The sequence below is a fragment of the Plectrocnemia conspersa genome, unplaced genomic scaffold (assembly GCF_051122295.1).
Source record: "Plectrocnemia conspersa isolate PC_06_02 unplaced genomic scaffold, ASM5112229v1 ptg000013l, whole genome shotgun sequence".
NCBI classification, from domain to species: Eukaryota; Metazoa; Arthropoda; class Insecta; order Trichoptera; family Polycentropodidae; genus Plectrocnemia; species Plectrocnemia conspersa.
The window spans coordinates 4147670-4159985 of NW_028277177.1; the positions used below are offsets into that span (position 1 = coordinate 4147670).

Sequence of the window (12316 nt, forward strand, 5' to 3'; positions counted from 1 at the left end):
TTTTTTCACAGTATAACATTGAACGCAGGTACAACTCTTATCGGATTTCCTGACTGCTAAAATTAATTCAAAACAAACCCAAATCTAGCTATAGTCTTACCCTTTTCTCGTGCGATTCCTATTGAATTCAACGTGGCTCTTCTCCAATCTGTACCTCTATCCATTAGCATTCAGAAAGCACCGTCACCGATAGAACCCAGTCTACCTGCCCTTCTCTAAAAATAATAATAAACGACTCTCTTCGTTTCATGTTACTTTTTTATCTTTCCGATCGGATTCCATAATCGTATTATCCTTTAGGCTCGTGTTCTCGGCACATTAATGGACCAACAACTAGTTTTTTCAAACTCTTCTGTTCTATGATTTATAACACGACAATTCATCCTTCCAGATTCACATCTAATACTAAAAAGGTTAGCTTCGATCTTAATTCGTTTAGCGCTTTTGGTCACGATCGGCCGATTTAACCGCAAAACACTCCGGCATTGTTTGCGGTTTTATTATATGAACGTGTCTATTAAAATATTTAACCGATTGAATGAAACGAAGATGGATTTATTATCGTAATGTGAGTCACGCTCCAGTCATTCAGATAATGTTTTCATTGCTCATCATAATACCACAAGTATTTGTTTATAAATATTATAATCTAAAATATTGATTTTTGTAATAAATGTGGATGTAATCTACACTGATTTTGAATAGGTTTTTGACAATATATGTCATTATATAAAAGGAACTATATTTTTAGACTCTATCTTATTTTACATAATTTGCTCATTTAATGGATACAGATACAATGGTTGCAGTGGCACTGCAACATAGTAGTCATATCGAAGATCTAGTTAGATTTTTTGAGGTTCATTTTCCATTGAGCATCAAACAATGTCTTTTCATGACATAATTAAATTCTAGAACATTTCGTTTTAATCATGAAATATGAAGTAGTATAGTACTATAAATTGTCAGATTTCAATGAATCCCACTAATGCCGTCGATTTTATATTGGCTTAAAGTTTATTGTAATATGTGTGATGAGTTTTCGAGCTCTTCTAATTAAACTTTCGGCAACTCCAACTTCTAGATTTATTGATATATTATACTTATTACCATGACATAAAATAATTATTATTGCTAGCTAACTGCGACGATATTATCAGTGTCCTAACTGACCGTATAGTACGAAATGCTTAATGATAATGCCTCACGAAATTATATTAATTATAAATTTAAAGAAATCTAGGCAATGTCAATCCTCGTATTATCGGCTGATACTAGGAGATTGCCAGAAATATTGTAATTAAATGAAATATAATAATTATTAACTGTAACAAGTTTTTCGTGTAACTATGAACTGCTTAGGTGCGAGCGAGCGTTGGCCAGAGACAGTGAACACCTACTCTCTGCAACGAATCATGTGGTATTCCCTGTTCTGACCTACGCTCGCTCGCACCTAACCTGTCTAGCATTTACATCATAGAAGATTAAAAACCGACAATACACCCACTATATAAATCGTGTAAATACATGTTAATAAAATTTTTACGTCGTCATATTTATGATATTAGACTTTTTGGTATTCTAAATGAAGATAATCAAATGACATTTGGTCTAGTTACAAAAAACACCACGTGAGCGCTACTATCGCACCATCTGTCTAATAATTACACCATAAGAGATTAAAAATCGACCATACACACACTATATAAATCGTGAAAATAAATCTGTTAATAAAATTTGTACATCGTCATATATATAGTTCTAGCCTTGCTTGACATCCTAAATGAAGATGAATATCACTGTAGTTAATGATTGATTTATTTTTATATAATCATAAGACATTTGGTTTAGTTACGAAAAACACCACACACTTTGCATGAAATAAGCAAAACAATTCCTGCCCAAATCACGCATTCGGCAAATAATTTGCCCAATTCATGAAAAAAGCAACGGGCTTGCACTTTTCATGAATTGGACAATTTTTTAGCTATTTCACATTATAAACAATTTCATGGATTCGATGTAACTTATGTATATATAAATTTTAAATAAGACCTATTGTTTCTTCAGCAAAGTCGCCTAATTTGCAAATTTAAATTAGCATCTAGAAGAAATTTGTAATATGAATGATTACAAATACTTAGGTAACATAAAAGTGTTTTAACATTTTTAATTTGCTGCTTATGGGTAATACAATAAGATTAGTAAACAATTTATTGTGTTATTTAAATTGCTTTCCCTTTTTTGAAATTATTTTACTTTCTCCTATATCAAAGTTCTTCTTTAAGAATAATATTTTGTTTCGCCCTATTATTTTATAAGTTATACGTTTTGTAGCATTCAACACAAATACTAATATATTAGAATATATCAGCACAGAAGAGAACTATTATTTTTTTAAATTGAAACATTGACTTGAATAAAGACTATGTTTTTTGATGTTTACAAAATAAAAATATTTTTTTTATAAAATAAAAGTAAAATTCTTATTAATGTCAAAATATTGCAAACGGTGCAAGAGCATATAGACGAGGAGTCCCATGAAAGCGATAGCAAAAAATGACCGTAATCGGTTTCAAAACCAGTTTTTAATTTATTCAACGCTCCATAAGTAGGTACATACATATATCTCGCCATTGTTTCTCCTGTTATTTTTTTGGAAATAATTCGCCTTGCCGTTGGCCAAAGCGCTTAAAAGAACGTGCATAGAAAATAATGAGACACGCATGTCGCGATCGTTGAGAAAAAAGAAAATAAATTACTCTAATTAAATTCCCAGCTAGTACGATACTCGACCTTTAGCATTTGTCAATCTGACCTGGCAGCCTAAAGATGCCCAACATTGCCATGTGTTGCCACATGGAAAATCCTAAAATACATGGATTAGCCATTGTTTATTTATTACCGCTGTCATCACTATTTATAAATTTATATTATTGGTTGTAAAGAACGTGGTCGCAAAAGTACACCTACGCAGTTTATGTTATTAAAAACTTTTTATTACATTAGTTAGGGTTGCCATTTATATTTATATTAAATATAATTAGGCAATTTAACATAAATTGTTTCAGAGACGTTGTAAAATAAAGCAAATGTAAACATCACAATGATCTAGATATTTTGGAGAGCTATATAACAATAATGTTATTCGTTGTCCAAATGACGACGGCGTGCAGTGCAAGCGAAACCTTGTGGTCGCTTTCCGAATGTAAGAAAATATATGAGTAACAATGTTATTTGTATTGTTCGACGTGTGAAAAAAGATCAGAAAAAAAATATGTTGATATCAATTACATCTGTGTTTATTTATGAGTCACGAAGTAGTAGCTATATGAGGTAGAAACGCTTAGTTTAACTTGATGTCATGTTTCTAAAAATCAATAAACTTATTATGTTGTCCAATATTAATTGGTCTTATTAAAGTATACTTATATATAATACTTATTGAAGTATATATCATGCTAAGCAAAAATTAGCTAACAGAATTTTTTTTTTTTGATATTTCCTTTTGAAGAAGTCACTTCTCTCTTCGTCGTGTTTTAAATTAACTACATAATTTTACAATATTTTTCCGATACATAAAACTGTTAAATTTTAGTATAATTTTATCTTTCGTTCAAAAGTAAATAGATATACAAAAACAAAAAATATGTATTGTATAGATTTCTACACTATTGTCCAATAAAAAGTGTTAATTTAACAAAGCTGTTTTGTCAAACAAAAACACATAAGAATATGAAAAGCTACTAGAGCCGTATGTGGCTCGCGAGCCACACTTTTCTGACCCTCAAACTATATTATAATCGATTAAATAGATAGGCGAGGCACTACCAGATGGTCTTCAGAATAACATTCAAGCTTTTCCTAGAATAATTCAATCAACAATTCGCACGTGACAAGCCATCTAATTTTATAAATTCCATAGGCACCATTGGTGGTCGTTTTTCTAATACATTTTGTTATGGTTTCTCCATATATATTTAAGATTAAATCAGTGTAATGCATTTATAATATAACAGGCGCTTGACAACCCTAATATCGTTAGACTGTTCGGTCTTTAGAGCTGGATACCTACCCATTGTGCTCTAGCTATTTTCCCCTGAGGTTCGAGCTCACAACGCCGTGACCCCACACAATCGAGTGTTGTGACCTCGAAACGTGACGGCATGTGTTCGAAATATAAAAAAATGCATAGTAAAACCACAACGAGTGCCATTTCGTCGCTAATTACGTTCAAGTGTTATCCTGTAACATTACATAGTTCAAAATTCCACCTCAAACATCCCGATGTCCCATAAATTTCAATGTATCTATATAAGGCGAACGAAATAAAAGCACCAATTCAATCTTATAATTGACGTTTGATATGTTTAATTTACTCCTCGTGTGTGATGTCACGATTGACGATGAGACACGTGCATAATAGTCAATGGCTTCTAATTTGGAATCTGAATTGAAAAAAGTAACGAGTCATTCATCGAATTTGATCGCGTATGTATTTACGTATGTATAATATGTACTCGTATTCCGAAAGCTGGTTCGTCAATTACAGAATTGCAGATTCAGAACACGAGAATATTATTGAGTGTGCAGAAAGAAACGCAAACTGGTCGATAATTTTTGCAAGAGTCGATGTGTAATATCAACTAAGTTCATCGACCAGTTACCTCGTGAAGTTTAATGTGTTCCTTTAATGTTTGACGTGAATAGTGACTCACTTTACTCCAGTGGTCTAAAAAACATGTTTGATCGTGTACCCTTGATGTATATATTTACATATATAATATAAGCAGCCTAGGAGCGATTTTGTATTCCTGCTACTCAATGGTAATAATCAGCTTTTAGCAGTGCTTCCTGATATATCTGTATTAATATTGAAGCTCCGTATGCTTGTAGTACAATAATAAGTTTAGAGAATAAATAAAATAACACTTTTTTTCATTAGTTGTGACTATATTCTCTGTTCTGTGGTTGTGATATAATAATTATTCTTAAGAGGAAAGCATGCCAGTTTTAACGTTATTGAAGACGAGCATAATAACACAGGAGAAAGTGTATATGGAAAACTAAATATCTGTGTATTATTCAGGTAACGAAATTCAGCAATTTTTTAAGATAAGACCAAGCATAGCGCATTCACTTTCACAAAGTAGCAATGCGCCCAAACACTCAATCAATTACGTTGGTTGTTGCATTGAAAAGGAAGCACGAAAGGATGGTAAAGTTTGCACCTGTCGATTTTCTACGATAATTTTTAAAACCACATTATTTGTGTTATTTTATGTTTTACCTAACAAATTTAAAATTTAAATTGAATAGAAAACTTTTTAAACGTAATTAATTATAAATTTATCAATAAAATATATAAGATTTTAAATTTTGGCTCTTAAATAAAGAAGCACAAGTGTAAATTTAGCAAAACATAGTTGTTTTAAGATATACTACATAAAAATAAGTATAACTTATCTATGTTGATAAAAGTATATTGCCATTACAGAAACATAAGGGAAATATTGAATACCATTATTTTAGCTATTTGAAAGTTCTTTATAGGAAATCTTTAAGTTCGTCAATATTAAATATTATATTATATTTTAGAACTAATACAGACACTTTCGAAATAATATTTAATTCATTATATGATATCGAGGAAATTCAATATTTTTATAGTCAACGACACCAAAAGTGACGTTGTGGCCAAATCTGTCAAAAATTAACAAAGCGTGTCTGACATTTTGGACCAAGTTCACGCATATCAAATTATCGCAATACTTTAAAAAACACATGCACGTGTCGAACATTTTCTATTTTGAAATCATCGAACCCGAACATATAATTTCATCATTTGCATATCGCACCCTTGCAGCCAACGCTTGATATATTGCACGTAACTGAAATACAATATAAAAAAGTCATTGCCCGTAAAACAACCTTTTACGACCGCCGACTTCCCCTGAAAATAATATTCGATGCGCGCATGCGCTTTGCGCCGTATGCACCTAGCGATTATAAAACCCAATCATGATTGTTCGCTTCGTTTGCATATCCAATATCAATTATGGAGTCTCGTGATATATCTCGCGATAAACTCGAGGCGTGATAGTTCGTTGACAAAGGTTCCGTCTTTATGCATACAGAATTGCTAATGAAAAAGCTTTTTGATTGTAGCCGATGCGGATGTTTAAAAGCGGAAACGAGGGACGCCATTTTGTGACTATTAAAAATATGGCGTCGATTCCGTTATGAACTATATATTAGTATTTTTCTGGCTTTTCTTAATAATTTAGTTGTAAAATTATAAATTCACAACGCTGTAGATTAAGGTAACTAGGTTTACATATTTTTAGAGATATTCATATAATAGATGTACACTCGGTGAACATCACAGAAAATTACTGTAATTGTCTCACAAATAAGTAGTATCAATTATTCAAATCCTGTTTAAATTTTTGCGAAACTCCCAAATTCGAACACCCTTATTTTAGGTTGAAATATGTGTCTAAGCAATATAAGATAGTTGAAGAGATTGTGAAATTTTGGCGGATGGATAGTGGTAAGTGGCAATTACACACAGATTGAGCCGCTGTAGTTATATTTGTTATTATAATATATGCGAGTAAACGAGGCACCACCAGCCGTTGTCTACCCGTCGAGGTCTCCACCGCCGTCACATCAGTGTTATCAAAGTGCCACTAAGATTTTGCAACTATGAATCAATAAATAAATATATAAATAAGCCTCACAAAATCAAAACCAGAAAAAACGACTGCAAATGTCATTTAACAGTGCCAGATATAGCTTCTCTCTTAAACCATTACTTGAAGACAAGCAGCTAATTTCGTATTGACAGTTTGGCTTCAAATCAGGGAGCATGCACGCAGGCATATGCGGTGACTACTTCAGCATGAGAATGCCGTGACAGCAACGTTTTTATATATTGATGACGACACGAGACGACTGCGTATAACTCATCCAGCTGACCTCATCCAGTGTGATAAGACTCGTTCAGTCTGCATGTGATTGGGGGATGACATCTATGGATTACATTTGCGAAAAGAGTGATGATCAATTCTTTTAGACACTGAACATTTTTATTATTTTATTTCATCGCAAATCTTCCAAAACTTTACTTATTAGACGAGCTTTCATTCTGCAGTAAAAATAGAACATGCATTTCGAGCTCCTTCTTAATGAAAGATAGTCGCAGTAGTAACTAAACAGTTACTACTGCGACAGTGGAATAGTATTTGAAGTTATATGAAGAACCCATAAATTAAAGATTACGTGATACACGTACATTACGTTACAAGCACATACATATATTCACTCAGGATTTGTACTAAATAATGGAAGCGTACACCGAAATCATATTATTTTGTTTTATGTCGTCAAAATATAATTTGTCGTGTGCAGTATGAAATTTTACGATTTTTTGACAAAGCTGACTGATTTAGATGATTTAAATGTATCGGGTACTTAAGTCTCATAAACGAGAAATATAGTCCCTAGTCTTGGTTCTATAATAAAAAATAATTTGCAATTGTAAAGATTTTATATTTGTTTCCCTCACATGTTATAAAATAAAACAATTTCTTAGAATTTCAATCTCCCATATATTTCTTTAAAAAAATGTATAATATTAAATAACATTTCTTAAAAATTAATCCAATTATTATATTATATATAACGAACATAAATCTCTAAGCACTTTATACTTCCCACCGATCATTATTCGGATACCCTACAATTTCATAAAAGGGAAGCAATGCACAATGGAAATATAATATTTTATAAATTTAGGGTCGTTACAAAGACCGGCGATGAAATGCATATTTTTATATTTATAATATTGTACCATTACCCTTATATTATAAATAAATCATATCATTATATATATATTATTTATTAATAAAATTAAAATATATGTATGTTTACGCTCGTATTTTGGCCATAGATCAATCACTTACAGTGCTGCCAACGTCATTGCAAAAGAGAAAAGCTTTATTTCACTGCACGTTGTAAATTAGATTCGCATAAGTTATGTATGACATTAAATAGAATAAGAAGTCTCCATTGCGTTGGGGTGTTTTACGTTTAGTATTTTCAAATAAGGGTGCTCTCATAGCCGGTAATAATCCACAGCGTCGTGGATTCACATTGTTGCGGACTATGTGTACCCCTACTTTATGATTCCGTGACAAATGCCCAGTGGGGTATTTAACCCTCTGGATTTATGGCTGTGTAAACTTTGACGAAAAATATTGCAATTTATTAAGAACAATTTGTTTAATATATAAAAGGGGGATTGTGATAAAATATACAATTTTTTATCGACGCTCAAATAAATACGTCGACGTGTAATTATTGGGATGTAATATGTGAGAAACATTAAAAATAAACATTTCATTGATTGTTTACATGCATTTGTATATTTGATCAACCCTTTGTTTACACATCGTCATTCTCGCGGATGAAAGTGTGTAATGTGTGTGAACAGATGCTCCGTAGTACTGTTTTTAAGTAATTTTGCTCGTTTATATACGATGTAGATTCTTTGGTTTAATATTTTATCTACTAATCACATTTAACTTGAATGCGCACGTTGATTAGATGTAATATAAAGTTATTAACATTTTAGAGCAAGATCGAAGTTATTAACTTTATACAGATAGAAGCAGAGTTTTATGAATGGATTCAAGCTACAATTTCTATTCGGCTTGTATAATTGGTTCAATTCCTTAATTTGCATTTTATTACTTTTCTGATTGGTTAAAATTGGTCGATTGCAACAGTTTGCCTTTTTTAATTAAAATTACACGGACGATGAAAATAACCGGACTCTATCTTGATTGATATGCCTTTCAAGACACTGTGTTGTCACATCTAAAAACAAAATAATTATTATTAAAAAATATTGACCCGAAGATAGAAAATATGGGGTTATTTCACTGAAAAACAATAACTTATTAGATTACAACATTTGTATTTAAAGAATTATTAGTCATTTGGTTATTTATATCATTTTTACATTATTATAATTTTCATATGCCAATTGGTTAATTATTTTATTAGTTAAGAGAGAACAATTAAGTTGTTTTATTATTTATTAGCATATTTTTTAATTAATTAAATTTAATGTTTGTAACACGCAGATCTGATATTTGTATATATTAAGTACTGTTTGATCCAGATTTATGGATATAGCGTTTAAAAAACAACTTTAAAGTCTATTTTCAACACTGTGGGATGAAGACACGTGGACACCATCGTTCGCTCCACAAATATCTACTGACTATATACTAAAATCTGAAGAATTCCACATATTTTCTGATCCACTTTTAGACTACTCTAACGGAGCGAACCTAAACTGCTTATCTTTATTGTTATTACGCGTCCCATGGTCCTTATGATCGTTTTAATTAAGAACTTTTTTGCCATTAGACGCGCGCTCTTTAACCATAAATAATACGAAAAAATCGTGGGGTTGAATATTCATGAAGAGGCTGCACGAAATCCCAATCTAAAGCATCAATCAAAGTGGTATTAAAAAATACGGTAGAAACCTGCGAGCAAACTACTGCGAAACACGACATGTTCTTAGAAATAAAATGCGAAGTACTACCCCTAAAAATTTGTCAGCAAATCGATATTTTCACTTTGCATGTTTCGATTGTGACGCAGTTCAGTTTCGGTGTGTGAAAATTGTTCAGAAATTATATAAAGAAAATCTGTAAGATTATGTTTGTTTTCCAGTGGAGTTTTCTTTTTATCTGGGTAAAATAAACTGGTTAGAGAGATTAGTTACTAAAGATCTGGGAATTACATTCGAGAGGATCTGTTGCAATATTTAAGCAAGATGCTTAATTTAAGACTAAATATACTTTGATGGATAAGAAAACCCGGGAGAATTTCCATGACACCTTTATATGAAGTAGTAACGGTTATTATCTTTTTATGTATTACAGCGCCTTAGGCTATGACGCGCTTTGTTCTCGTATAAACTTATACATGGCCAAGCATTTCTTAAAAATACTAAAAATTATTGTAGACAATGCTTCTATTCTATAAAATTATTAACTTTAAGTTTCGAAACATCCTCGATCAACGCTGCAAATATGCAACAAATTTTCATAGCAGTTTCGGCGAAGACATCCAGCTTCTTAATACGCTGTCATGGTATCTGGCTTAACATTCTGTTCATTTCGTTTGAATTTAGTATTTTTTATTTAGTATTTTATTTTGTTTTGTTATTTTTGTTTTTGATCACTGTGACGCATTGAGGTAACCTGTTAGGTAGTGAGTATTATTTAAATATACAAGACGTATAAATTTTATATGTATTGGTATTCCTTTAAAATATATTGGTAGTAACTAATAAATAACATCAATACGTTCAATTTCACATTCTCATTCACACTCATCCACTTTAAATCTTCTAACATCCATCACATCTTAGTATGTTTATTTCACTCTAAAATTGCTGTCTTCGCTCCAGCTTGTTATTGTACATCGCTTTATTCTATTCTCGTGCACATATTAATAACTAGTGTTTCTAAGACGTTAGAAATCTATTAACAAAATATATTGGTGATATGCATTTTTTTGGCTTTTGTACATCATTATTTGTCTACATGTTCATCGATCGCTTCCATTTTCTGGTTTATTTTCTGACAAATCATCATCCTAATAAGGTATTCTTTTAAAATATACAAGAAAGAAGAAAATCGCTAATAGTATAGATAGTATAGATACGTATTGTTTTCTTTTCCTTGTCTGCCTCACATAGTATCTATAACGTATCCGAAGATTTGGTTGAACTCTCTGATTTTGGACTTCGTAGCTGCAAGTATTAGGCAGCTGCTTCCTCGGTATTCTTAGTGTTGTCTTGTTCGTTACTCAGCGTAGCTCCACTTGTGTGACTTTTGCTGAACTCTCGTGTGTCCCAAGTCGGAAGCGAAGTAGTAGAAATATCTAAAAGGAAGTGTTGAATTTAATCTATGTTCGCGTTTATATGCCCTATTTAGTTCGGAGAGATACTTTGCTCTCTCCTATTTTCGACCGTCTGGCCAATGCGATGCTTTGGGGCGGAAATTGCCTATTTAACATATCTTTTAATAATTATTTTGCATAAGGACTATTATTTATACAGCTAAAGAGCAGGCAAAGCTGTTATTTGGCATATGTTACTTGGGTACATGTTAAGCATAATCAACCGACCGCTTGCATTTGTATGAACAGTACGTTTCTTTTTTTAAGTCCACATGGAAGGAGTGGTCCTAATCCGTCCAAATATAACGCCGGCGGCGCAAATAACTATAGCCTTTATACTTTCCCTTGGATGTCGTCTCAAGTTTGCCCTAATTATTTTTAATAGTACTTCTTAGAGTTGATTTATAATGAGGTTATGACATATAGCAAGCTGCGTTGTCAGCATATCAATAAAACTAGTAGTCGATTGCATATTTTTTAAAAGCATTTCGCTGATATACAAATAAGAAAGGTGAGGTTAAAATATGCTTTCTTGAGCTACTCAAATAAAAATTTTAAGCCCACGTTCAAGCACAAAGTTGCAACATCTGAAGCCTCAATACTCTGCCATAACATACGGACCCTAACGAAAAATTCACAATAATCGTGTAGAGTTTATATATTTTATTTAAAAGACACGTTAATTTATGAGTTTATAATAAAATATATAAATCTAAAAGAACACAATGTCACACGCGAACTAGCATGCGGCAAATAAATAAAAATAAAACCTTATAACATCAATATTATCTGCTACGTTTTTATGTATACTTAAAAGTTTTTATTGTTGTTTTCAGATACATTAGAAATCAAAGAGTTCAACCATTTCATCGACTCGATTCAGGTGAGAATTGAATAATAATAATATTTTCCAACTTGTGGATTCTTCAATATAATGATAAAACGTATACCATTTATTTCTGCTGCAATCAGGGGGATGACCCTTAAAATCCCAACCTTTGTTTGCTCATAGTCCAATTATTCCATCGGACACCCCACAGTTCGTAAACCTTCACGGTGGGATGGCACAGGGTGTAACGACCGTAGTTTCAAATTAGAGCAACAGTAGCTCGGATCGATGCCACCATGACCCACCGGTTGAATCAAGGTGTGACCTTCGCCATTACTCAATTTCAATTAAATTATTTTTAAGAAACTGCTCTTAGATCTAATATCTCGATTGCTATTGTATCAGTGCGTATTTATTGCGTAGTAAGAATGGACCATGCCTTTGAAGTGCTTGGTAATTTTATATGTATAGGTAGAAACGTATTTTATACACGATTTA

General features: G+C 32.0%; 1 protein-coding gene across 2 annotated transcripts in view; it reads left to right on the forward strand.

Moving 5' to 3' along the window:
- SP1173 (major facilitator superfamily domain-containing protein SP1173) overlaps positions 1-12316 on the forward strand; it is a 43094-nt gene that overhangs the window by 7223 nt on the left and 23555 nt on the right. The window contains exon 3 of one of the 2 annotated variants that reach the window (XM_088201248.1): positions 11826-11872. The exons of the other annotated variant lie outside the window; for it this stretch is intronic. The gene's annotated coding sequence lies outside the window, so the exon portion shown is untranslated. The remainder of the gene's footprint in view (positions 1-11825; positions 11873-12316) is intronic. 2 annotated transcript variants of the gene reach the window in all.